The sequence below is a fragment of the Musa acuminata genome, chromosome BXJ2-1 (assembly GCF_036884655.1).
Source record: "Musa acuminata AAA Group cultivar baxijiao chromosome BXJ2-1, Cavendish_Baxijiao_AAA, whole genome shotgun sequence".
NCBI classification, from domain to species: Eukaryota; Viridiplantae; Streptophyta; class Magnoliopsida; order Zingiberales; family Musaceae; genus Musa; species Musa acuminata.
Window position 1 is genome coordinate 27,592,712 of NC_088338.1, and position 18,545 is coordinate 27,611,256.

At 55.2% G+C, this 18,545-nt stretch overlaps 1 non-coding gene and 39 pseudogenes across 1 annotated transcript; all 40 read left to right on the plus strand.

Annotated features, from left to right (window-relative positions):
• Positions 1-174: 174 nt before the first annotated feature.
• LOC135603227 (5S ribosomal RNA) lies at positions 175-293 on the plus strand (annotated as a pseudogene).
• Positions 294-643: 350 nt separating this feature from the next.
• On the plus strand, positions 644-762 carry LOC135602832 (5S ribosomal RNA; annotated as a pseudogene).
• Positions 763-1,112: 350 nt separating this feature from the next.
• On the plus strand, positions 1,113-1,231 carry LOC135602612 (5S ribosomal RNA; annotated as a pseudogene).
• Positions 1,232-1,527: 296 nt separating this feature from the next.
• LOC135604577 (5S ribosomal RNA) lies at positions 1,528-1,646 on the plus strand (annotated as a pseudogene).
• A 350-nt stretch (positions 1,647-1,996) lies between these two features.
• Positions 1,997-2,115, plus strand: LOC135603946 (5S ribosomal RNA; annotated as a pseudogene).
• A 350-nt stretch (positions 2,116-2,465) lies between these two features.
• LOC135604463 (5S ribosomal RNA) lies at positions 2,466-2,584 on the plus strand (annotated as a pseudogene).
• A 350-nt stretch (positions 2,585-2,934) lies between these two features.
• LOC135599349 (5S ribosomal RNA) lies at positions 2,935-3,053 on the plus strand (annotated as a pseudogene).
• A 350-nt stretch (positions 3,054-3,403) lies between these two features.
• Positions 3,404-3,522, plus strand: LOC135602833 (5S ribosomal RNA; annotated as a pseudogene).
• Positions 3,523-3,872: 350 nt separating this feature from the next.
• On the plus strand, positions 3,873-3,991 carry LOC135601414 (5S ribosomal RNA). Its single transcript, XR_010483709.1, has one exon. It is a non-coding gene; the product is annotated as a 5S ribosomal RNA (ribosomal RNA).
• Positions 3,992-4,341: 350 nt separating this feature from the next.
• Positions 4,342-4,460, plus strand: LOC135602169 (5S ribosomal RNA; annotated as a pseudogene).
• A 350-nt stretch (positions 4,461-4,810) lies between these two features.
• LOC135602947 (5S ribosomal RNA) lies at positions 4,811-4,929 on the plus strand (annotated as a pseudogene).
• A 350-nt stretch (positions 4,930-5,279) lies between these two features.
• Positions 5,280-5,398, plus strand: LOC135603713 (5S ribosomal RNA; annotated as a pseudogene).
• Positions 5,399-5,748: 350 nt separating this feature from the next.
• LOC135604338 (5S ribosomal RNA) lies at positions 5,749-5,867 on the plus strand (annotated as a pseudogene).
• Positions 5,868-6,217: 350 nt separating this feature from the next.
• LOC135602966 (5S ribosomal RNA) lies at positions 6,218-6,336 on the plus strand (annotated as a pseudogene).
• Positions 6,337-6,686: 350 nt separating this feature from the next.
• LOC135604238 (5S ribosomal RNA) lies at positions 6,687-6,805 on the plus strand (annotated as a pseudogene).
• A 350-nt stretch (positions 6,806-7,155) lies between these two features.
• Positions 7,156-7,274, plus strand: LOC135599388 (5S ribosomal RNA; annotated as a pseudogene).
• A 350-nt stretch (positions 7,275-7,624) lies between these two features.
• Positions 7,625-7,743, plus strand: LOC135604075 (5S ribosomal RNA; annotated as a pseudogene).
• A 350-nt stretch (positions 7,744-8,093) lies between these two features.
• On the plus strand, positions 8,094-8,212 carry LOC135602609 (5S ribosomal RNA; annotated as a pseudogene).
• Positions 8,213-8,562: 350 nt separating this feature from the next.
• On the plus strand, positions 8,563-8,681 carry LOC135603714 (5S ribosomal RNA; annotated as a pseudogene).
• Positions 8,682-9,031: 350 nt separating this feature from the next.
• Positions 9,032-9,150, plus strand: LOC135599504 (5S ribosomal RNA; annotated as a pseudogene).
• A 347-nt stretch (positions 9,151-9,497) lies between these two features.
• On the plus strand, positions 9,498-9,616 carry LOC135604240 (5S ribosomal RNA; annotated as a pseudogene).
• Positions 9,617-9,966: 350 nt separating this feature from the next.
• Positions 9,967-10,085, plus strand: LOC135599390 (5S ribosomal RNA; annotated as a pseudogene).
• Positions 10,086-10,435: 350 nt separating this feature from the next.
• Positions 10,436-10,554, plus strand: LOC135604076 (5S ribosomal RNA; annotated as a pseudogene).
• A 350-nt stretch (positions 10,555-10,904) lies between these two features.
• On the plus strand, positions 10,905-11,023 carry LOC135604547 (5S ribosomal RNA; annotated as a pseudogene).
• Positions 11,024-11,373: 350 nt separating this feature from the next.
• On the plus strand, positions 11,374-11,492 carry LOC135599463 (5S ribosomal RNA; annotated as a pseudogene).
• A 350-nt stretch (positions 11,493-11,842) lies between these two features.
• Positions 11,843-11,961, plus strand: LOC135604077 (5S ribosomal RNA; annotated as a pseudogene).
• Positions 11,962-12,311: 350 nt separating this feature from the next.
• LOC135599391 (5S ribosomal RNA) lies at positions 12,312-12,430 on the plus strand (annotated as a pseudogene).
• Positions 12,431-12,780: 350 nt separating this feature from the next.
• LOC135604078 (5S ribosomal RNA) lies at positions 12,781-12,899 on the plus strand (annotated as a pseudogene).
• Positions 12,900-13,249: 350 nt separating this feature from the next.
• Positions 13,250-13,368, plus strand: LOC135603160 (5S ribosomal RNA; annotated as a pseudogene).
• A 350-nt stretch (positions 13,369-13,718) lies between these two features.
• On the plus strand, positions 13,719-13,837 carry LOC135604674 (5S ribosomal RNA; annotated as a pseudogene).
• A 350-nt stretch (positions 13,838-14,187) lies between these two features.
• Positions 14,188-14,306, plus strand: LOC135599233 (5S ribosomal RNA; annotated as a pseudogene).
• A 350-nt stretch (positions 14,307-14,656) lies between these two features.
• Positions 14,657-14,775, plus strand: LOC135603715 (5S ribosomal RNA; annotated as a pseudogene).
• A 350-nt stretch (positions 14,776-15,125) lies between these two features.
• LOC135599505 (5S ribosomal RNA) lies at positions 15,126-15,244 on the plus strand (annotated as a pseudogene).
• Positions 15,245-15,591: 347 nt separating this feature from the next.
• LOC135599300 (5S ribosomal RNA) lies at positions 15,592-15,710 on the plus strand (annotated as a pseudogene).
• Positions 15,711-16,061: 351 nt separating this feature from the next.
• LOC135604079 (5S ribosomal RNA) lies at positions 16,062-16,180 on the plus strand (annotated as a pseudogene).
• A 350-nt stretch (positions 16,181-16,530) lies between these two features.
• On the plus strand, positions 16,531-16,649 carry LOC135603745 (5S ribosomal RNA; annotated as a pseudogene).
• A 350-nt stretch (positions 16,650-16,999) lies between these two features.
• LOC135604548 (5S ribosomal RNA) lies at positions 17,000-17,118 on the plus strand (annotated as a pseudogene).
• Positions 17,119-17,469: 351 nt separating this feature from the next.
• On the plus strand, positions 17,470-17,588 carry LOC135604599 (5S ribosomal RNA; annotated as a pseudogene).
• Positions 17,589-17,938: 350 nt separating this feature from the next.
• Positions 17,939-18,057, plus strand: LOC135599339 (5S ribosomal RNA; annotated as a pseudogene).
• Positions 18,058-18,407: 350 nt separating this feature from the next.
• On the plus strand, positions 18,408-18,526 carry LOC135604081 (5S ribosomal RNA; annotated as a pseudogene).
• The last annotated feature ends 19 nt before the right edge of the window (positions 18,527-18,545 follow it).

Genomic DNA, 18,545 nt, shown 5'->3' on the forward strand with positions numbered 1-18,545 from the left:
ACGTGCTTGCCGTGTCCGATACGCAGTCGTCGGGCTAGGGCTCGGAGAGAGCTTGCAATAGGGATTTCGTGAACATTCGAGAAAGCGACGACAGTTTCGTGACGGGCAAGAGGCTCCGGACGTTGATGCGCCGACCGCGACGTGCACATAGGCGAGGGACGAAGCTCGCGAAACGGGTGCGATAATGGCAGCACTAAATCACCGGATCCCATCAAAACACCGAAGTTAAGCGTGCTTGGGCCAGAGTAGTACTAGGATTGGTGACCCCCCGGGAAGTCCTCGTGTTGCACTCCTTTTTGCATCCCGGGATATGAAACATCTCCCGTAGAGCTCCGAGACGATTGTTTTGGGGCTGGAAATTTGCTGTGACCGCTACGCTGTCAGTATCGAGGGGCTCGGAGAGAGCTTTCTGGATTGGGGTCGCAATAGCGATTCCAAGATCGTTCTAGAAAGTGCCGATGGTTTCGGCACGTGCTTTCCATGACCGATACGCAGTCGTCGGCCCAGGGCTCATAGAGAGCTTGCAATAGGGATTTCGTGAACGTTCGAGAAAGCGCCGATGGTTTCCTGACGGGCAAGAGGCTCCGAACGTTGATGCGCCGACAGCGACGTGCATATAGGCGAGGGACGAAGCTCGCGAAACGGGTGCGATAATGGCAGCACTAAATCACCGGATCCCATCAAAACACCGAAGTTAAGCGTGCTTGGGCCAGAGTAGTACTAGGATTGGTGACCCCCTGGGAAGTCCTCGTGTTGCACTCCTTTTTGCATCCCGGGATACGAAACATCTCTCGTAGAGCTCCGAGACGATTGTTTTGGGGCTGGAAATTTGCTGTGACCGCTACGCTGTCAGTATCGAGGGGCTCGGAGAGAGCTTTCCAGATTGGGGTCACAATAGCGATTCCGAGATCGTTCTAGAAAGTGACGATGGTTTCGGCACGTGCTTGCCATGACCGATACGCAATCGTCGGGCTAGGGCTCGTAGAGAGCTTGCAATAGGGATTTCGTGAACGTTCGAGAAAGCGACGACAGTTTCGTGACGGGCAAGAGGCTCCGGACGTTGATGCGCCGACCGCGACGTGCACATAGGCGAGGGGCGAAGCTCGCGAAATGAGTGCGATAATGGCAGCACTAAATCACCGGATCCCATCAAAACACCGAAGTTAAGCGTGCTTGGGCCAGAGTAGTACTAGGATTGGTGACCCCCTGGGAAGTCCTCGTGTTGCACTCCTTTTTGCATCCCGGGATACGAAACATCTCTCGTAGAGCTCCGAGACGATTGTTTTGGGGCTGGAAATTTGCTGTGACCGCTACATTGTCAGTATCGAGGGGCTCGGAGAGAGCTTTCCGGATTGGGGTCACAATAGCGATTCCGAGATCATTCTAGAAAGTGCCGATGGTTTCGGCACGTGCTTGCCATGACCGATACGCAGTCGTCGGGCTAGGGTTCGTAGAGAGCTTGCAATAGGGATTTCGTGAACGTTCGAGAAAGCGCCGATGGTTTCCTTATGGGCAAAAGGCTCCGGACGTTGCGATAATGCCAGGACTAAATCACCGGATCCCATCAAAACAACGAAGTTAAGCTTGCTTGGGCCAGAGTAGTACTACGATGGGTGACCCCCTGGGAAGTCCTCGTGTTGCATTCCTTTTTACATCCCGGGATATGAAACATCTCCCGTAGAGATCCGAGACGATTGTTTTGGGGCTGGAAATTTGCTGTGACCGCTACGCAGTCAGTATCGAGGGGCTCGGAGAGAGCTTTCCGGATTGGGGTCGCAATAGCGATTCTGAGATTGTTCTAGAAAGTGCCGATGATTTCGGCACGCGCTTGCCGTGACCGATACGCAGTCGTCGGGCTAGGGCTCGGAGAGAGCTTGCAATAGGGATTTCGTGAACATTCGAGAAAGCGACGACAGTTTCGTGACGGGCAAGAGGCTCCGGACGTTGATGCGCCGACCGCGACGTGCACATAGGCGAGGGACGAAGCTCGCGAAACGGGTGCGATAATGGCAGCACTAAATCACCGGATCCCATCAAAACACCGAAGTTAAGCGTGCTTGGGCCAGAGTAGTAATAGGATTGGTGACCCCCTGGGAAGTCCTCGTGTTGCACTCCTTTTTGCATCCCGGGATACGAAACATCTCTCGTAGAGCTCCGAGACGATTGTTTTGGGGCTGGAAATTTGCTGTGATCGCTACGCTGTCAGTATCGAGGGGCTCGGAGAGAGCTTTCCGGATTGGGGTCACAATAGCGATTCCGAGATCGTTCTAGAAAGTGCCGATGGTTTCGGCACGTGCTTGCCGTGTCCGATACGCAGTCGTCGGGCTAGGGCTCGGAGAGAGCTTGCAATAGGGATTTCGTGAACGTTCGAGAAAGCGCCGACGGTTTCGTGACGGGCAAAAGGCTCCGGAAGTTGATGCACCGACCGCGACGTGCACATAGGCGAGGGACAAAGCTCGCGAAACGGGTGCGATAATGGCAGCACTAAATCACCGGATCCATTCAAAACACCGAAGTAAAGCGTGCTTGGGCCAGAGTAGTACTACGATGGGTGACCCCCTGGGAAGTCATCGTGTTGCACTCCTTTTTGCATCCCGGGATACGAAACATCTCCCGTAGAGCTCCGAGACGATTGTTTTGGGGCTGGAAATTTGCTGTGACCGCTACGCAGTCAGTATCGAGGGGCTCGGAGAGAGCTTTCCGGATTGGGGTCACAATAGCGATTCCGAGATCGTTCTAGAAAGTGCCGATGGTTTCGGCACGTGCTTGCCATGATCGATACGCAGTCGTCGGGCTAGGGCTCGGAGAGAGCTTGCAATAGGAATTTCGTGAACGTTCGAGAAAGCGCCGACGGTTTCGTGACGGGCAAGAGGCTCCGGACGTTGATGCACCGACCGCGACGTGCAAATAGGCGAGGGACGAAGCTAGCGAAATGGGTGCGATAATGGCATCACTAAATCACCGGATCCCATCAAAACACCAAAGTTAAGCGTGCTTGGGCCAGAGTAGTATTACGATGGGTGACCCCCAGGGAAGTCATCGTGTTGCACTCCTTTTTGCATCCCGGGATACGAAACATCTCCCGTAGAGCTCCGAGACGATTGTTTTGGCACAGGAAATTTACTGTGACCGCTACGCAGTCAGTATCGAGGGGCTCGGAGAGAGCTTTCCGGATTGGGGTCGCAATAGCGATTCCGAGATCGTTCTAGAAAGTGCCGATGATTTCGGCACGCGCTTGCCGTGACCGATACGCAGTCGTCGGGCTAGGGCTCGGAGAGAGCTTGCAATAGGGATTTCGTGAACATTCGAGAAAGCGACGATAGTTTCGTGACGGGCAAGAGGCTCCGGACGTTGATGCGCCGACCGCGACGTGCACATAGGCGAGGGACGAAGCTCGCGAAACGGGTGCGATAATGGCAGCACTAAATCACCGGATCCCATCAAAACACCGAAGTTAAGCGTGCTTGGGCCAGAGTAGTACTAGGATTGGTGACCCCCTGGGAAGTCCTCGTGTTGCACTCCTTTTTGCATCCCGGGATACGAAAAATCTCCCGTAGAGCTCCGAGACGATTGTTTTGGGGCTGTAAATTTGCTGTGACCGCTACGCTGTCAGTATCGAGGGGCTCGGAGAGAGCTTTCTGGATTGGGGTCGCAATAGCGATTCCGAGATCGTTCTAGAAAGTGCCGATGGTTTCGGCACGTGCTTGCCGTGACCGATACGCAGTCGTCGGCCTAGGGCTCATAGAGAGCTTGCAATAGGGATTTCGTGAACGTTCGAGAAAGCGCCGATGGTTTCCTGACGGGCAAGAGGCTCCGGACGTTGATACGCCTACCGCGATGTGCACATAGGCGAGGGACGAAGCATTCGAAACGGGTGCGATAATGCCAGCACTAAATCACCGGATCCCATCAAAACTACGAAGTTAAGCTTGCTTGGGCCAGAGTAGTACTACGATGGGTGACCCCCTGGGAAGTCCTCGTGTTGCACTCCTTTTTGCATCCCGGGATACGAAACATCTCCCGTAGAGATCCGAGACGATTGTTTTGGGGTAGGAAATTTGCTGTGACCGCTACGCAGTCAGTATCGAGGGGCTCAGAGAGAGCTTTCCGGATTGGGGTCGCAATAGCGATTCCGAGATCGTTCTAGAAAGTGGCAATGGTTTCGGCACGTGCTTGCCGTGATCGATACGTAGTCGTCGGGCTAGGGCTCGGAGACAGCTTGCAATAGGAATTTCGTGAACGTTCGACAAAGCGCCGACGGTTTCGTGACGGGCAAGAGGCTCCGTACGTTGATGGGCCGACCACGACGTGCACATAGGCGAGGGACGAAGCTCGCGAAACGGGTGCGATAATGGCAGCACTAAATCACCGGATCCCATCAAAACACCGAAGTTAAGCGTGCTTGGGCCATAGTAGTACTACGATGGGTGACCCCCTGGGAAGTCATCGTGTTGCACTCCTTTTTGCATCCCGGGATACGAAACATCTCCCGTAGAGCTCCGAGACGATTGTTTTGGGGCTGGAAATTTGCTGTGACCGCTACGCCGTCAGTATCGAGGGGCTTGGAGAGAGCTTTCCGGATTGGGGTCGCAATAGCGATTCCGAGATCGTTCTAGAAAGTGCCGATGGTTTCGGCACGTGCTTGCCGTGATCGATACGCAATCGTCGGGCTAGGGCTCGGAGAGAGCTTGCAATAGGAATTTCGTGAACGTTTGAGAAAGCGCCGACGGTTTCGTGATGGGAAAGAGTCTCCGGACGTCGATGCACCGACCGCGACGTGCACATAGGCGAGGGACGAAGCTCGCGAAACGGGTGCGATAATGGCAGCACTAAATCACCGGATCCCATCAAAACACCGAAGTTAAGCGTGCTTGGGCCAGAGTAGTACTACGATGGGTGACCCCCTGGGAAGTCATCGTGTTGCACTCCTTTTTGCATCCCGGGATACGAAACATCTCCCGTAGAGCTCCGAGACGATTGTTTTGGGGCAGGAAATTTGCTGTGACCGCTACGCTGTCAGTATCGAGGGGCTCGGAGAGAACTTTCCGGATTGGGGTCGCAATAGCGATTCCGAGATTGTTCTAGAAAGTGCCGATGATTTCGGCACGCGCTTGCCGTGACCGATACGCAGTCGTCGGGCTAGGGCTCGGAGAGAGCTTGCAATAGGGATTTCGTGAACATTCGAGAAAGCGACGACAGTTTCGTGATGGGCAAGAGGCTCCGGACGTTGATACGCCGACCGCGACGTGCACATAGGCGAGGGACGAAGCTCGAGAAACGGGTGCGATAATGGCAGCACTAAATCACCGGATCCCATCAAAACACCGAAGTTAAGCATGCTTGGGCCAGAGTAGTACTAGGATTGGTGACCCCCTGGGAAGTCCTCGTGTTGCACTCCTTTTTGCATCCCGGGATACGAAACATCTCCCGTAGAGCTCCGAGACGATTGTTTTGGGGCTGGAAATTTGCTGTGACCGCTACGCTGTCAGTATCGAGGGGCTCGGAGAGAGCTTTCTGGATTGGGGTCGCAATAGCGATTCGAAGATCGTTCTAGAAAGTGCCGATGGTTTCGGCACGTGCTTGCCGTGACCGATACGCAGTCGTCGGCCTAGGGCTCATAGAGAGCTTGCAATAGGGATTTCGTGAACGTTCGAGAAAGCACCGATGGTTTCCTGACGGGCAAGAGGCTCCGGACGTTGATACGCCTACCGCGATGTGCACATAGGCGAGGGACGAAGCTCGCGAAACGGGTGCGATAATGGCAGCACTAAATCACTGGATCCCATCAAAACACCGAACTTAAGCGTGCTTGGGCCAGAGTAGTACTACGATGGGTGACCCCCTGGGAAGTCATCGTGTTGCACTCCTTTTTGCATCCCGGGATACGAAACATCTCCCGTAGAGCTCCGAGACGATTGTTTTGGGGCTGGAAATTTGCTGTGACCGCTACGCACTCAGTATCGAGGGGCTCGGAGAGAGCTTTCCGGATAGGGGTCGCAATAGCGATTCCGAGATCGTTCTAGAAAGTGCCGATGATTTCGGCACGCGCTTGCCGTGACCGATACGCAGTCGTCGGGCTAGGGCTCGGAGAGAGCTTGCAATAGGGATTTCGTGAACGTTCGAGAAAGCGACGACAGTTTCGTGACGGGCAAGAGGCTCCGGACGTTGATGCGCCGACCGCGACGTGCACATAGGCGAGGGACGAAGCTCGCGAAACGGGTGCGATAATGGCAGCACTGAATCACCGGATCCCATCAAAACACCGAAGTTAAGCGTGCTTGGGCCAGAGTAGTACTACGATGGGTGACCCCCTGGGAAGTCATCGTGTTGCACTCCTTTTTGCATCCCGGGATACGAAACATCTCCCGTAGAGCTCCGAGACGATTGTTTTGGGGCTGGAAATTTGCTGTGACCGCTACGCAGTCAGTATCGAGGGGAACGGAGAGAGCTTTCCGGATTGGGGTCGCAATAGCGATTCCGAGATCGTTCTAGAAAGTGCCGATGATTTCGGCACGCGCTTGCCGTGACCGATACGCAGTCGTCGGGCTAGGGCTCGGAGAGAGCTTGCAATAGGGATTTCGTGAACGTTCGAGAAAGCGACGACAGTTTCGTGACGGGCAAGAGGCTCCGGACGTTGATGCGCCGACCGCGACGTGCACATAGGCGAGGGACGAAGCTCGCGAAACGGGTGCGATAATGGCAGCACTAAATCACCGGATCCCATCAAAACACCGAAGTTAAGCGTGCTTGGGCCAGAGTAGGACTAGGATTGGTGACCCCCTGGGAAGTCCTCGTGTTGCACTCCTTTTTGCATCCCGGGATACGAAACATCTCCCGTAGAGCTCCGAGACGATTGTTTTGGGGCTGGAAATTTGCTGTGACCGCTACGCAGTCAGTATCGAGGGGCTCGGAGACAGCTTTCCGGATTGGGGTCGCAATAGCGATTCCAAGATCGTTCTAGAAAGTGCCGATGATTTCGGCACGTGCTTGCCGTGACCGATACGCAGTCGTCGGGCTAGGGCTCGGAGAGAGCATGCAATAGGGATTTCGTGAACGTTCGAGAAAGCGACGACAGTTTCGTGACGGGCAAGAGGCTCCGGACGTTGATGCACCGACCGCGACGTGCACATAGGCGAGGGACGAAGCTCGCGAAACGGGTGCGATAAAGGCAGCACTAAATCACCGGATCCCATCAAAACACTGAAGTTAAGCGTGCTTGGGCCAGAGTAGGACTAGGATTGGTGACCCCCTAGGAAGTCCTCGTGTTGCACTCCTTTTTGCATCCCGGGATACGAAACATCTCCCGTAGAGCTCCGAGACGATTGTTTTGGGGCAGGAAATTTGCTGTGACCACTACGCAGTCAGTATCGAGGGGCTCGGAGAGAGCTTTCCGGATTGGGGTCGCAATAGCGATTCCGAGATCATTCTAGAAAGTGCCGATGGTTTCGGCACGCGCTTGCCGTGACCGATACGCAGTCGTCGGGCTAGGGCTCGGAGAGAGCTTGCAATAGGGATTTCGTGAACGTTCGAGAAAGCGACTACAGTTTCGTGACGGGCAAGGGGCTCCGGACATTGATGCGCCGACCGCGACGTGCACATAGGCGAGGGACGAAGCTCGCGAAACGGGTGCGATAATGGCAGCACTAAATCACCGGATCCCATCAAAACACCGAACTTAAGCGTGCTTGGGCCAGAGTAGTACTACGATGGGTGACCCCCTGGGAAGTCATCGTGTTGCACTCCTTTTTGCATCCCGGGATACAAAACATCTCCCGTAGAGCTCCGAGACGATTGTTTTGGGGCTGGAAATTTGCTGTGACCGCTACGCACTCAGTATCGAGGGGCTCGGAGAGAGCTTTCCGGATTGGGGTCGCAATAGCGATTCCGAGATCGTTCTAGACAGTGCCGATGATTTTGGCACGCGCTTGCCGTGACCGATACGCAGTCGTCGGGCTAGGGCTCGGAGAGAGCTTGCAATAGGGATTTTGTGAACGTTCGAGAAAGCGACGACAGTTTCGTGACGGGCAAGAGGCTCCAGACGTTGATGCGCCGACCGCGACGTGCACATAGGCGAGGGACGAAGCTCGCGAAATGGGTGCGATAATGGCAGCACTAAATCACCGGATTCCATCAAAACACCGAAGTTAAGCGTGCTTGGGCCAGAGTAGTACTACGATGGGTGACCCCTTGGGAAGTCATCGTGTTGCACTCCTTTTTGCATCCCGGGATACGAAACATCTCCCGTAGAGCTCCAAGACGATTGTTTTAGGGCTGGAAATTTGCTGTGACCGCTACGCAGTCAGTATCGAGGGGAACGGAGAGAGCTTTCCGGATTGGGGTCGCAATAGCGATTCCGAGATCGTTCTAGAAAGTGCCGATGATTTCGGCACGCGCTTGCCGTGACCGATACGTTGTCGTCGGGCTAGGGCTCGGAGAGAGCTTGCAATAGGGATTTCGTGAACGTTCGAGAAAGCGACGACCGTTTCGTGACGGGCAAGAGGCTCCGGACGTTGATGCGCCGACCGCGACGTGCACATAGGCGAGGGACGAAGCTCGCGAAACGGGTGCGATAATGGCAGCACTAAATCACCGGATCCCATCAAAACACCGAAGTTAAGCATGCTTGGGCCAGAGTAGTACTAGGATTGGTGACCCCCTGGGAAGTCCTCGTGTTGCACTCCTTTTTGCATCCCGGGATATGAAACATCTCCCGTAGAGCTCCGAGACGATTGTTTTGGGGCTGGAAATTTGCTGTGACCGCTACGCTGTCAGTATCGAGGGGCTCGGAGAGAGCTTTCTGGATTGGGGTCGCAATAGCGATTCGAAGATCGTTCTAGAAAGTGCCGATGGTTTCGGCACGTGCTTGCCGTGACCGATACACAGTCGTCGGCCTAGGGCTCATAGAGAGCTTGCAATAGGGATTTCGTGAACGTTCGAGAAAGCGCCGATGGTTTCCTGACGGGCAAGAGGCTCCGGACGTTGATGCGCCGACCGCGACGTGCACATAGGCGAGGGACGAAGCTCACGAAACGGGTGCGATAAAGGCAGCACTAAATCACCGGATCCCATCAAAACACTGAAGTTAAGCGTGCTTGGGCCAGAGTACGACTAGGATTGGTGACCCCCTGGGAAGTCCTCGTGTTGCACTCTTTGCATCCCGGGATACGAAACATCTCCCGTAGAGCTCCGAGACGATTGTTTTGGGGCTGGAAATTTGCTGTGACCGCTACGCAGTCAGTATCGAGGGGCTCGGAGAGAGCTTTCCGGATTGGGGTCACAATAGCGATTCCGAGATCGTTCTAGAAAGTGCCGATGGTTTCGGCACGCGCTTGCCGTGACCGATACGCAGTCGTCGGGCTAGGGCTCGGAGAGAGCTTGCAATAGGGATTTCGTGAACGTTCGAGAAAGCGACGACAGTTTCGTGACGGGCAAGAGGCTCCGGACGTTGATGCGCCGACCGCGACGTGCACATAGGCGAGGGACGAAGCTCGCGAAACGGGTGCGATAATGGCAGCACTAAATCACCGGATCCCATCAAAACACCGAAGTTAAGCGTGCTTGGGCCAGAGTAGGACTAGGATTGGTGACCCCCTGGGAAGTCCTCGTGTTGCACTCCTTTTTGCATCCCGGGATACGAAACATCTCCCGTAGAGCTCCGAGACGATTGTTTTGGGGCTGGAAATTTGCTGTGACCGCTACGCAGTCAGTATCGAGGGGCTCGGAGACAGCTTTCCGGATTGGGGTCGCAATAGCGATTCCGAGATCGTTCTAGAAAGTGCCGATGATTTCGGCACGCGCTTGCCGTGACCGATACGCAGTCGTCGGGCTAGGGCTCGGAGAGAGCATGCAATAGGGATTTCGTGAACGTTCGAGAAAGCGACGACAGTTTCGTGACGGGCAAGAGGCTCCGGACGTTGATGCACCGACCGCGACGTGCACATAGGCGAGGGACGAAGCTCGCGAAACGGGTGCGATAAAGGCAGCACTAAATCACCGGATCCCATCAAAACACTGAAGTTAAGCGTGCTTGGGCCAGAGTAGGACTAGGATTGGTGACCCCCTAGGAAGTCCTCGTGTTGCACTCCTTTTTGCATCCCGGGATACGAAACATCTCCCGTAGAGCTCCGAGACGATTGTTTTGGGGCAGGAAATTTGCTGTGACCGCTACGCAGTCAGTATCGAGGGGCTCGGAGAGAGCTTTCCGGATTGGGGTCGCAATAGCGATTCCGAGATCGTTCTAGAAAGTGCCGATGGTTTCGGCACGCGCTTGCCGTGACCGATACGAAGTCGTCGGGCTAGGGCTCGGAGAGAGCTTGCAATAGGGATTTCGTGAACGTTCGAGAAAGCGACGACAGTTTCGTGACGGGCAAGGGGCTCCGGACGTTGATGCGCCGACCGCGACGTGCACATAGGCGAGGGACGAAGCTCGCGAAACGGGTGCGATAATGGCAGCACTAAATCACCGGATCCCATCAAAACACCGAACTTAAGCGTGCTTGGGCCAGAGTAGTACTACGATGGGTGACCCCCTGGGAAGTCATCGTGTTGCACTCCTTTTTGCATCCCGGGCTACGAAACATCTCCCGTAGAGCTCCGAGACGATTGTTTTGGGGCTGGAAATTTGCTGTGACCGCTACGCACTCAGTATCGAGGGGCTCGGAGAGAGCTTTCCGGATTGGGGTCGCAATAGCGATTCCGAGATCGTTCTAGAAAGTGCCGATGATTTCGGCACGTGCTTGCCGTGACCGATACGCAGTCGTCGGGCTAGGGCTCGGAGAGAGCATGCAATAGGGATTTCGTGAACGTTCGAGAAAGCGACGACAGTTTCGTGACGGGCAAGAGGCTCCGGACGTTGATGCGCCGACCGCGACGTCCACATAGGCGAGGGACGAAGCTCGCGAAACGGGTGCGATAATGGCAGCACTAAATCACCGGATCCCATCAAAACACCGAAGTTAAGCGTGCTTGGGCCAGAGTAGGACTAGGAATGGTGACCCCCTGGGAAGTCCTCGTGTTGCACTCCTTTTTACATCCCGGGATACGAAACATCTCCCGTAGAGCTCCGAGACGATTATTTTGGGGCTGGAAATTTGCTGTGACCGCTACGCTGTCAGTATCGAGGGGCTCGGAGACAGCTTTCCGGATTGGGGTCGCAATAGCGATTCCGAGATCGTTCTAGAAAGTGCCGATGATTTCGGCACGCGCTTGCCGTGACCGATACGCAGTCGTCGGGCTAGGGCTCGGAGAGAGCATGCAATAGGGATTTCGTGAACGTTCGAGAAAGCGACGACAGTTTCGTGACGGGCAAGAGGCTCCGGACGTTGATGCACCGACCGCGACGTGCACATAGGCGAGGGACGAAGCTCGCGAAACGGGTGCGATAAAGGCAGCACTAAATCACCGGATCCCATCAAAACACTGAAGTTAAGTGTGCTTGGGCCAGAGTAGGACTAGGATTGGTGACCCCCTAGGAAGTCCTCGTGTTGCACTCCTTTTTGCATCCCGGGATACGAAACATCTCCCGTAGAGCTCCGAGACGATTGTTTTGGGGCAGGAAATTTGCTGTAACCGCTACGCAGTCAGTATCGAGGGGCTCGGAGAGAGCTTTCCGGATTGGGGTCGCAATAGCGATTCCGAGATCGTTCTAGAAAGTGCCGATGGTTTCGGCACGCGCTTGCCGTGACCGATACGCAGTCGTCGGGCTAGGGCTCGGAGAGAGCTTGCAATAGGGATTTCGTGAACGTTCGAGAAAGCGACGACAGTTTCGTGACGGGCAAGGGGCTCCGGACGTTGATGCGCCGACCGCGACGTGCACATAGGCGAGGGACGAAGCTCGCGAAACGGGTGCGATAATGGCAGCACTAAATCACCGGATCCCATCAAAACACCGAACTTAAGCGTGCTTGGGCCAGAGTAGTACTACGATGGGTGACCCCCTGGGAAGTCATCGTGTTGCACTCCTTTTTGCATCCCGGGATACGAAACATCTCCCGTAGAGCTCCGAGACGATTGTTTTGGGGCTGGAAATTTGCTGTGACCGCTACGCACTCAGTATCGAGGGGCTCGGAGAGAGCTTTCCGGATTGGGGTCGCAATAGCGATTCCGAGATCGTTCTAGAAAGTGCCGATGATTTCGGCACGCGCTTGCCGTGACCGATACGCAGTCGTCGGGCTAGGGCTCGGAGAGAGCATGCAATTGGGATTTCGTGAACGTTCGAGAAAGCGACGACAGTTTCGTGACGGGCAAGAGGCTCCGGACGTTGATGCGCCGACCGCGACGTGCACATAGGCGAGGGACGAAGCTCGCGAAACGGGTGCGATAAAGGCAGCACTAAATCACCGGATCCCATCAAAACACTGAAGTTAAGCGTGCTTGGGCCAGAGTAGGACTAGGATTGGTGACCCCCTAGGAAGTCCTCGTGTTGCACTCCTTTTTGCATCCCGGGATACGAAACATCTCCCGTAGAGCTCCGAGACGATTGTTTTGGGGCAGGAAATTTGCTGTGACCGCTACGCAGTCAGTATCGAGGGGCTCGGAGAGAGCTTTCCGGATTGGGGTCGCAATAGCGATTCCGAGATCGTTCTAGAAAGTGCCGATGGTTTCGGCACGCGCTTGCCGTGACCGATACGCAGTCGTCGGGCTAGGGCTCGGAGAGAGCTTGCAATAGGGATTTCGTGAACGTTCGAGAAAGCGACGACAGTTTCGTGACGGGCAAGGGGCTCCGGACGTTGATGCGCCGACCGCGACGTGCACATAGGCGAGGGACGAAGCTCGCGAAACGGGTGCGATAATGGCAGCACTAAATCACCGGATCCCATCAAAACACCGAACTTAAGCGTGCTTGGGCCAGAGTAGTACTACGATGGGTGACCCCCTGGGAAGTCATCGTGTTGCACTCCTTTTTGCATCCCGGGATACGAAACATCTCCCGTAGAGCTCCGAGACGATTGTTTTGGGGCTGGAAATTTGCTGTGACCGCTACGCACTCAGTATCGAGGGGCTCGGAGAGAGCTTTCCGGATTGGGGTCGCAATAGCGATTCCGATATCGTTCTAGAAAGTGCCGATTATTTTGGCACGCGCTTGCCGTGACCGATACGCAGTCGTCGGGCTAGGGCTCGGAGAGAGCTTGCAATAGGGATTTCGTGAACGTTCGAGAAAGCGACGAAAGTTTCGTGACGGGCAAGAGGCTCCGGACGTTGATGCGCCGACCGCGACGTGCACATAGGCGAGGGACGAAGCTCGCGAAATGGGTGCGATAATGGCAGCACTAAATCACCGGATCCCATCAAAACACCGAAGTTAAGCGTGCTTGGGCCAGAGTAGTACTACGATGGGTGACCCCTTGGGAAGTCATCGTGTTGCACTCCTTTTTGCATCCCGGGATACGAAACATCTCCCGTAGAGCTCCAAGACGATTGTTTTAGGGCTGGAAATTTGCTGTGACCGCTACGCAGTCAGTATCGAGGGGAACGGAGAGAGCTTTCCGGATTGGGGTCGCAATAGCGATTCCGAGATCGTTCTAGAAAGTGCCGATGATTTCGGCACGCGCTTGCCGTGACCGATACGTTGTCGTCGGGCTAGGGCTCGGAGAGAGCTTGCAATAGGGATTTCGTGAACGTTCGAGAAAGCGACGACCGTTTCGTGACGGGCAAGAGGCTACGGACGTTGATGCGCCGACCGCGACGTGCACATAGGCGAGGGACGAAGCTCGCGAAATGGGTGCGATAATGGCAGCACTAAATCACCGGATCCAATCAAAACACCGAAGTTAAGCGTGCTTGGGCCAGAGTAGGACTAGGATTGGTGACCCCCTGGGAAGTCCTCGTGTTGCACTCCTTTTTGCATCCCGGGATACGAAACATCTCCCGTAGAGCTCCGAGACGATTGTTTTGGGGCTGGAAATTTGCTGTGACCGCTACGCACTCAGTATCGAGGGGCTCGGAGAGAGCTTTCCGGATTGGTGTCGCAATAGCGATTCCGAGATCGTTCTAGAAAGTGCCGATGATTTCGGCACGCGCTTGCCGTGACCGATACGCAATCGTCGGGCTAGGGCTCGGAGAGAGCATGCAATAGGGATTTCGTGAACATTCGAGAAAGCGACGACAGTTTCGTGACGGGCAAGAGGCTCCGGACGTTGATGCGCCGACCGCGACGTGCACATAGGCGAGGGACGAAGCTCGCGAAACGGGTGCGATAAAGGCAGCACTAAATCACCGGATCCCATCAAAACACTGAAGTTAAGCGTGCTTGGGCCAGAGTAGGACTAGGATTGGTGACCCCCTGGGAAGTCCTCGTGTTGCACTCCTTTTTGCATCCCGGGATACGAAACATCTCCCGTAGAGCTCCGAGACGATTGTTTTGGGGCTGGAAATTTGCTGTGACCGCTACGCAGTCAGTATCGAGGGGCTCGGAGAGAGCTTTCCAGATTGGGGTCGCAATAGCGATTCCGAGATCGTTCTAGAAAGTGCCGATGGTTTCGGCACGCGCTTGCCGTGACCGTTACGCAGTCGTCGGGCTAGGGCTCGGAGAGAGCTTGCAATAGGGATTTCGTGAACGTTCGAGAAAGCGACGACAGTTTCGTGACGGGCAAGAGGCTCCGGACGTTGATGCGCCGACCGCGACGTGCACATAGGCGAGGGACGAAGCTCGCGAAACGGGTGCGATAATGGCAGCACTAAATCACCGGATCCCATCAAAACACCGAAGTTAAGCATGCTTGGGCCAGAGTAGTACTAGGATTGGTGACCCCCTGGGAAGTCCTCGTGTTGCACTCCTTTTTGCATCCCGGGATATGAAACATCTCCCGTAGAGCTCCGAGACGATTGTTTTGGGGCTGGAAATTTGCTGTGACCGCTACGCTGTCAGTATCGAGGGGCTCGGAGATAGCTTTCTGGATTGGGGTCGCAATAGCGATTCGAAGATCGTTCTAGAAAGTGCCGATGGTTTCGGCACGTGCTTGCCGTGACCGATACACAGTCGTCGGCCTAGGGCTCATAGAGAGCTTGCAATAGGGATTTCGTGAACGTTCGAGAAAGCGCCGATGGTTTCCTGACGGGCAAGAGGCTCCGGACGTTGATGCGCCGACCGCGACGTGCACATAGGCGAGGGACGAAGCTCACGAAACGGGTGCGATAAAGGCAGCACTAAATCACCGGATCCCATCAAAACACTGAAGTTAAGCGTGCTTGGGCCAGAGTACGACTAGGATTGGTGACCCCCTGGGAAGTCCTCGTGTTGCACTCTTTGCATCCCGGGATACGAAACATCTCCCGTAGAGCTCCGAGACGATTGTTTTGGGGCTGGAAATTTGCTGTGACCGCTACGCAGTCAGTATCGAGGGGCTCGGAGAGAGCTTTCCGGATTGGGGTCACAATAGCGATTCCGAGATCGTTCTAGAAAGTGCCGATGGTTTCGGCACGCGCTTGCCGTGACCGATACGCAGTCGTCGGGCTAGGGCTCGGAGAGAGCTTGCAATAGGGATTTCGTGAACGTTCGAGAAAGCGACGACAGTTTCGTGACGGGCAAGAGGCTCCGGACGTTGATGCGCCGACCGCGACGTGCACATAGGCGAGGGACGAAGCTCGCGAAACGGGTGCGATAAAGGCAGCACTAAATCACCAGATCCCATCAAAACACTGAAGTTAAGCGTGCTTGGGCCAGAGTAGGACTAGGATTGGTGACCCCCTAGGAAGTCCTCGTGTTGCACTCCTTTTTGCATCCCGGGATACGAAACATCTCCCGTAGAGCTCCGAGACGATTGTTTTGGGGCAGGAAATTTGCTGTGACCGCTACGCAGTCAGTATCGAGGGGCTCGGAGAGAGCTTTCCGGATTGGGGTCGCAATAGCGATTCCGAGATCGTTCTAGAAAGTGCCGATGATTTCGGCACGCGCTTGCCGTGACCGATACGCAGTCGTCGGGCAAGGGCTCGGAGAGAGCATGCAATAGGGATTTCGTGAACGTTCGAGAAAAGCGACGACAGTTTCATGACGGGCAAGAGGCTCCGGACGTTGATGCGCCGACCGCGACGTGCACATAGGCGAGGGACGAAGCTCGCGAAACGGGTGCGATAATGGCAGCACTAAATCACCGGATCCCATCAAAACACCGAACTTAAGCGTGCTTGGGCCAGAGTAGTACTACGATGGGTGACCCCCTGGGAAGTCATCGTGTTGCACTCCTTTTTGCATCCCGAGATACGAAACATCTCCCGTAGAGCTCCGAGACGATTGTTTTGGGGCTGGAAATTTGCTGTGACCGCTACGCAGTCAGTATCGAGGGGCTCGGAGAGAGCTTTCCGGATTGGGGTCGCAATAGCGATTCCGAGATCGTTCTAGAAAGTGCCGATGGTTTCGGCACGCGCTTGCCATGACCGATACGCAGTCGTCGGGCTAGGGCTCGGAGAGAGCTTGCAATAGGGATTTCGTGAACGTTCGAGAAAGCGACGACAGTTTCGTGACGGGCAAGGGGCTCCGGACGTTGATGCGCCGACCGCGACGTGCACATAGGCGAGGGACGAAGCTCGCGAAATGGGTGCGATAATGGTAGCACTAAATCACCGGATCCCATCAAAACACCGAAGTTAAGCGTGCTTGGGCCAGAGTAGTACTACGATGGGTGACCCCTTGGGAAGTCATCGTGTTGCACTCCTTTTTGCATCCCGGGATACGAAACATCTCCCGTAGAGCTCCAAGACGATTGTTTTGGGGCTGGAAATTTGCTGTGACCGCTACGCAGTCAGTATCGAGGGGAACGGAGAGAGCTTTCCGGATTGGGGTCGCAATAGCGATTCCGAGATCGTTCTAGAAAGTGCCGATGATTTCGGCACGTGCTTGCCGTGACCGATACTCAGTCGTCGGGCTAGGGCTCGGAGAGAGCATGCAATAGGGATTTCGTGAACGTTCGAGAAAGCGACGACAGTTTCGTGACGGGCAAGAGGCTCCGGACGTTGATGCGCCGACCGCGACGTGCACATAGGCGAGGGACGAAGCTCGCGAAACGGGTGCGATAATGGCAGCACTAAATCACCGGATCCCATCAAAACACCGAAGTTAAGCGTGCTTGGGCCAGAGTAGGACTAGGAATGGTGACCCCCTGGGAAGTCCTCGTGTTGCACTCCTTTTTACATCCCGGGATACGAAACATCTCCCGTAGAGCTCCGAGACGATTGTTTTGGGGCTGGAAATTTGCTGTGACCGCTACGCAGTCAGTATCGAGGGGCTCGGAGAGAGCTTTCCGGATTGGGGTCGCAATAGCGATTCCGAGATCGTTCTAGAAAGTGCCGATGGTTTCGGCACGCGCTTGCCGTGACCGTTACGCAGTCGTCGGGCTAGGGCTCGGAGAGAGCTTGCAATAGGGATTTCGTGAACGTTCGAGAAAAGCGACGACAGTTTCATGACGGGCAAGAGGCTCCGGACGTTGATGCGCCGACCGCGACGTGCACATAGGCGAGGGACGAAGCTCGCGAAACGGGTGCGATAATGGCAGCACTAAATCACCGGATCCAATCAAAACACCGAACTTAAGCGTGCTTGGGCCAGAGTAGTACTACGATGGGTGACCCCCTGGGAAGTCATCGTGTTGCACTCCTTTTTGCATCCCGGGATACGAAACATCTCCCGTAGAGCTCCGAGACGATTGTTTAGGGGCTGGAAATTTGCTGTGACCGCTACGCACTCAGTATCGAGGGGATCGGAGAGAGCTTTCCGGATTGGGGTCGCAATAGCGATTCCGAGATCGTTCTAGAAAGTGCCGATGATTTCGGCACGCGCTTGCCGTGACCGATACGCAGTCGTCGGGCTAGGGCTCGGAGAGAGCTTGCAATAGGGATTTCGTGAACGTTCGAGAAAGCGACGACAGTTTCGTGACGGGCAAGAGACTCCAGACGTTGATGCGCCGACCGCGACGTGCACATAGGCGAGGGACGAAGCTCGCGAAACGGGTGCGATAATGGCAGCACTAAATCACCGGAACCCATCAAAAAACCGAAGTTAAGCGTGCTTGGGCCAGAGTAGGACTAGGATTGGTGACCCCCTGGGAAGTCCTCGTGTTGCACTCCTTTTTGTATCCCGGGATACGAAACATCTCCCGTAGAGCTCCGAGACGATTGTTTTGGGGCTGGAAATTTGCTGTGACCGCTACGCACTCAGTATCGAGGGGCTCGGAGAGAGCTTTCCGGATTGGGGTCGCAATAGCGATTCCGAGATCGTTCTAGAAAGTGCCGATGATTTCGCCACGTGCTTGCCGTGACCGATACGCAGTCGTCGGGCTAGGGCTCGGAGAGAGCATGCAATAGGGATTTCGTGAACGTTCGAGAAAGCGACGACAGTTTCGTGACGGGCAAGGGGCTCCGGACGTTGATGCGCCGACCGCGACGTGCACATAGGCGAGGGACGAAGCTCGCGAAACGGGTGCGATAATGGCAGCACTAAATCACCGGATCCCATCAAAACACCGAACTTAAGCGTGCTTGGGCCAGAGTAGTACTACGATGGGTGACCCCCTGGGAAGTCATCGTGTTGCACTCCTTTTTGCATCCCGGGATAC